This window comes from Triticum aestivum, chromosome 4A (genome assembly GCF_018294505.1).
Source record: "Triticum aestivum cultivar Chinese Spring chromosome 4A, IWGSC CS RefSeq v2.1, whole genome shotgun sequence".
Lineage (NCBI taxonomy): Eukaryota > Viridiplantae > Streptophyta > Magnoliopsida > Poales > Poaceae > Triticum > Triticum aestivum.
In genome coordinates, this window is record NC_057803.1 from 734,384,911 (window position 1) to 734,390,939 (window position 6,029).

General features: G+C 47.3%; 1 long non-coding RNA gene across 1 annotated transcript; it reads right to left on the bottom strand.

The window, feature by feature from the left end:
* Positions 1–4,722: 4,722 nt before the first annotated feature.
* Positions 4,723–5,131, bottom strand: LOC123083470 (uncharacterized). The gene is made up of 3 exons (XR_006439306.1): positions 5,103–5,131; positions 4,846–5,019; positions 4,723–4,763 (listed from the first exon to the last, which is right to left on the bottom strand). It is a non-coding gene; the product is annotated as an uncharacterized lncRNA (long non-coding RNA).
* Positions 5,132–6,029: the final 898 nt, after the last annotated feature.

Consider the following 6,029-nt stretch of genomic DNA (forward strand, 5'->3'; position numbering starts at 1 on the left):
AACGATAATAATAATTAGATGGCAATTATATATGGTATAGGAGTAGTAACTATCGAAGATTTGGTGGGATGCTTGAGCGAAAGTTGCCGAAGCAGGCGTAGAAAAATTTCGTCCGGCGGTGGAGCGGTCCGCCTTCAGTAATTGCTAATTGCACCCTTTGATATCTCATCAGATTAGTCTGATCTATTAGATTTCATTAATTTAGATGATCAAACGGTGATAATTAATCGATGTACACTTAACGGGGTATCTTTAATAAAGAAAATGTTTGCTTGTTTAATAGTAGTAGAGAAGAGATATGTACGTGTACAACACAGATAGGGGTTGGAGCAAGGAGGTCGGCGGCGGCATGAGGAGGGCTGCCTCAGAAATTCGTATCGAGAGGTTCGAGGACTGGACGGTCCAAGGTGGAGGTCTCCAGTCGGAGCGAGATCGTGGTAATTATTGCGTAATTATTAGATCATGGTAATTATTGCTAATTGATTATGATTAAAATAGGCTCAGGTTGGTATGTTTTGCGTAATTATGATGGCGTAGACCATGGTAATTATTGGTAATTGATTTTGGTAAATGTTATTGGTAATTGATTTTGGTAAATGATGTGATACAACATTGAGACAATCCGGTCCATTGAGAGATGACGGATGTATGGCTGAGATATAATGTTTCTGCCACAACTCGATTGTTTAATAGTAGTAGTAGATGTTGTCGTCTCGGCGGGCGCAGAGGTAATCCTTGATGGCATCGTCGGCCTTCGGCAGGCTCGCACGCGAGGGTACGTGTGGAAGCGTCCCCCGGGGTCGATCCTGATATGGAACATTATGCCCCAGTGGTCTGGCTGCTAGTCCACAAGTGGCGACCCTAGCCTAGACACGACGTCCAGACGTGGCCGTTGCTCGCCATGGACGAGTACATGGTGAACTTTCCGAGGGACAGTTTCAGATAGGTCGCCATGATGTGCTCTCGGAGAGATCGTCCTGGCGGCAGCGGCGGCAGGGACTGCTGGGGGCTCGTTGCAGGCCACAGCGTGTCGGGGGATCATGGCGGCTGGCGGTTATTTCGTGCGCTGAAAGCTTGAGGTTGCTTAAGTATATAGAACGGTCGTCCTGTGTATCCGTGTTGAAAATTAAAAAAATGAGAATTTTAAAATGAAATGTTTAATAAATCATAAAATGTTTCTCGATTCAAAAAATTCTTGCGATTTTGTAAAAAAGTGTTTGCTTACTCAAAAAATGTTCAAAATTTTGAAAACAAGTGTTTAGAAAATAAAAAAAAAGTTCATGATTTTCTAGCAAGTTCGTGTATTAAAAACTTTAAATGAAATTGAACAAAATTTCACCAGTTCAAAAAGTGTTCATGAATGAAAAAATATCCTAAAAATTCGAAAACTGTTCGTGACTTACAAAATAGTTTATTCAGTCATAAAATGTTTACTGATTCAAAAAATGATCATGCATTTCAAAAAATATGTGTTCAATCAAAAAAGTCTTCGTGAAATCAAAAAATATTCTGGAGTTTCAAAAATTGTTCCACCAATTTCCAAGAAATGTTTGCCGATTAAAAAATTGTTTAATAAATGTTTATAAAACAGTATAAAATGTTCATGAATTCATAAAATATTCTTGATTTTAGAAAATGTTCATGAATTTGAAAAATGCTCTTGATTTCAAATATGTGATTGAGTTTAACAAATGTTCATGATTTCATGAAATTGAGAGTGATAGTGTATTCGGTTATGCAATAAAATATGGTCATGGCCATTGGAGATTATGTTTTTTTTCCTTCCATTGCAAAGCACGGTCCCTTTTACTAATACAAGCTCCAATGCTGGCTACCATAGTGCGGTCAAACTAACCTCTCCAATGCTGGCTCATAAAATCTTCTTTTAGTAGAAAACTAACGGATACAAATTGCAGTTCTTGGTAAGTGCTTCGTCAGTGGCGGTCTTGAAAATGGATGCTTGATGGTAGCACAAAGAATTTAAGCGAAACATCATATCTCAAGAGGCGAGTTGGAGCGAATCAACCTATGGTTGGATGGTTAGACTGTGGTATTCTCAGCCCACCAGGGTTCAAGTCCTGGTGCTTCCTGGTGCTCGCATTTATTCCTGGATTATTTCAGGATTTTCGGCGATGCGCATTCAGTGGGAGGAGACGTTTCCCATCGACGACGAGGTGCCTACGGTGACTTCATAAATTTCAAAATGATATGCCAGCTCAGTCATTCGGAGGTGCTCATAGGGTAAGGTGTGCGTGTGTGCGTTCATAGGGGTGAGTGTATGCGCGTGTATACGAGCTCTTGCGTTTGTACTGTGTTAAAAAAAGAGGCGAGTTGGAGTTCATTTGCATTTTCGGAATTGCTAAATATCAGTCAACTAAGACTTAACCAGTCTCAGTCGATACTATATTCATAAGATCTTACATGAAGATCCAAGAATTTTTTTTCATTTTAACTATTTTTTCTTTTTTATATGCCATATGCTACTTTATTGAGACTTCGTTGGTCTCAGTTAGTCCTGGCCATGGGCAGCCCGACCCGACACTCCACCCGGGCCGGGCCGAGGCCTAGATTTTGAGCCCGAAGGGCGGGCCGGGCCCAGGCCCAGCTCCGCCGCTTTCATGATTTACTAAAGGGGCCCTGCCGGCGGGCTTTATCACTTTCGGGTCGGGCTTGGGCCCAAAAACCAGGCCCGGTGGCTGGGCCGGGCCAGGCTCGGGCCTAGGTTTTCTGCCTCAGGCTTTAGTAGGCCCGGCCCAAAGCCCGGCCCGGCAGATGGCCAGGTATAGTCTCAGTTCATTTTAAGACCTAAACAAACCCTTGCATGTTTTCTAGGTTTCCATGTTCGAGTTAGCTATAGTTTCCAAGCAAATTGGGAGTTGGTCTACGTGTCCAACTCGGTTGAGACACTACAGGACTCGCGGTCTATGCCTACGGCCAGGGGCCGTCGGCATAGGCCCCATAGCCGTCGGCATAGATCTATGCCGACGGCTGCCGTCGGCATACCCCCGTCAGTGTAGATCACGTCAGCGTACTCCTGTCAGACCGTCGGCATAATAATGCCGTCGGCATAGGTGGCTATGCCGACAGCCATGGCGCAGCCGTCGGCATAGATTAGCCGTCGGCGTAGTTTTCCGTCTGACGGCAACGGACTGCGCCGTCAAAACTGTTGGCGGTTCAGGGGGCGACACGTGGCGAAGATATGCCTACGGCAAAGCCGTCGGCATAGATATAAATCTATGCCGACGGCTTTGCCGTAGGCATATCTTCGCCACGTGTCGCTCCCTGGTTTAACCTGGCGGCAGGGCTATGCCTACGGCAAAGCCGTCGGCATAGATTTATATCTATGCCGACGGCTTTGCCGTAGGCATAGCCCTGCCACGTGTCGCCTCCTGGTGGCCCTGGGCGTATCTATGCCGACGGCTTTGCCGTAGGCATAGTTTTGTTTTTATTTTTTTTATTTTTCCTGTTTTCTCTTTTCCAATTCATTTGACAACATTTCAAAACAGAATAATATGAAATATGACAGTTCATCAACATCATTTAAACATAGTCAAGTTCATCATCTAAAGATCATCACCGGCGAAAGTCCACGAACATAAGAATAGTGCAAGACATGAAACATCATAAAAGTTGAAACATGAAAGACATGGCACAACGGCCGCATACACCATCGACATCAAGCACCACCGAGTCCACCTCCGCCAAAACCACCACCACCACCGAGTCCACCTCCGCCAAAACCACCACCAAGTCCACCTCCGCCAAAACCGCCACCGCCAAGTCCACCTCCGCCAAAACCGCCACCGCCAAGTCCTCCTCCGCCAAAACCGCCACCGCGACCACCATCACTCTGCCAGATCGGAGTGACTGGGGTCGACGGAGCAGGAGTCGAGCCACCGGTCCCCTACATGTTTGAAAGAAGTTTCTAACGGTAAATATGACATGATAGTGTTGAATGAACGAGAACTAGTTTGTCATTAGTTAGGCAAATTTACTAACCGGAGTATCACCGCCTAGTGCCAGCCATTCCTCGAACGTGGGAAGGTGTGGGGCGTCTCCCGCAGGTGGTGGTGGGGGTCCAACTTGTGGTGGCTCCGTGCGGTTAGTCCAAGACGCCAAGATAGCCTGGATGTTAGTTAAACAAGTCCACTTAGAAACAAGCCGTGATCAACAAAGTCAGAAGGAATGAAAGTGCAAATTTGAGCTTGGTTTAAGAGGGCAAAACTAACCGCCATCGCTTGACGGCTGTAATCATCGTTTGCCTTCACTCGTTGCAAGTACTCCCTCACCTCAATATGCCTATGCTCGAGAAAGGCCTGATATGCCTACAAAATTGAGGTTGTTTCTAAGTGGGCAGTGATGAAAATAAACTAAGAAAGATAGAGACAAAGAAGATAAGGGGAAGTACTTACAGCACGTTGGCGGACTAAGGGAGGCTGCGAACGCCCCGTACTCTCTAACGGGCTCGGGTTGGTAGCTCGAAGCCGTGTGTACGAGATCGACGGAGTGATCAAGCCATCGAAACACGGATACCGGCCATGGGACTTACCCTGGATGGCCACCACCGCCGTGTCGTCGATCTGAGACTGGGCGACCTCAGGAACGGGAACATCCGGATGCAACTTCTGATAGTTCTGAGTGTAAGACTCCAGGTGTTGCTCGGTGTTGCCGTAGTACTGGCTCTCGCCCTCCTTGCGATCACTCCGCTCGCGGGCCAGCTTCCACGACTCCATGTCTGAGAGCGGCCTCTGCAACTTGTCCTCCTGCAACGTCAAACAGAAGTTAGCCATACATAAGAACATGACGGTAAAGAAGAACCAAAATGCATCTTTCATATAGATATACCTTCATGGCCTTGAAGCCCCAGTGGTTCCTGTTTCCTTGGCCGTGTGTCCCGTCTTTTCCACGGTTAGCCCGGGCCTTGATGCTCTTGGCAACAAACTCTGGATCGTCACCGACCCACCTATCCACCAAACACGCCCATCCGTCATGCCTTCCATAGCACCAACGAGGAACAACCTATGCAAATTTTGGAAGCATGACATGTGAGCACGAAACATATAGTTGACTCCTTGAAACAATGAAAAGTCAGTAATAGTTACCATCATGAACTGCTCCCTGCTCATGGTAATTTTGTCCCTCTGTGCTTGAGTTTTGGTCATCTTTTGTTGCAGGTAGATGTGGTAGTACTGTGAGACGGCAACCCAACGCACCTCGTACTGCAACTGACGAGCTTTCTTCTTTGCAGACGCAAGTAAGACCACGTCGGCTCTGGCCTTGTGCTCGTCAAGAACTCTATAGAGTTGCTGCAATCATGCATAAACCAGAAGCAAACAAGGCATGAGTTGAGTGATTCAATGATAAACTATGAACGAAACTAAAGACAAGTGATTCAAAATGGAACTTACCCAAAATTTGGTGATCACGGCCTTAGCGGCCGTCCCGTACTCCGCGTTGCAGCAAGCCTCGTAGTGGGCCCAGCTTGTGGCCAAAACACGCAGCTGTGGGTCCCTGTCTGGCCGCGGGCAGAATAGGCCAGGCCAAAACTGCTTCAACAGGACAGTGAGAAGGCCGTTCAGTTTACGGCCCTTTCCGTGAAGGATCCAGTTACTGCAAAAGAATCAAAGGGTTGCCATGTGTACAATAAAAAATGTTGTCATGTGTTGAAAGTATGATTGAGATGCACTTACTTTGTCCCCGCAGGTTCAATGAGCCACTTGTGCGCCTCGATAGAAGGTGGTGTAGGTACTCCGGCATTACCACGCAGCCACCCCTGCGGAGCACCCGGTGGCAAGTCACCCCACAACTCGGGGTCAACCTCCCCTCCACCCTCCTCGCCCTCCTCGGCCTCCTCCTCCTCGGCCTCCTCCTCCTCGGCCTCCTCCTCCTCGGCATCAGGAATATACTCCTCCTCCTCAGACTCAGAAGCTGCATCAGCATAGGAGGGCATCGAAGAAGACCCTCCTATTTCGGACACGGCCCGGAGTTTTTTGGCCCGGTTGCCTCTCCCCCCACCTCCTCGTCCTCTA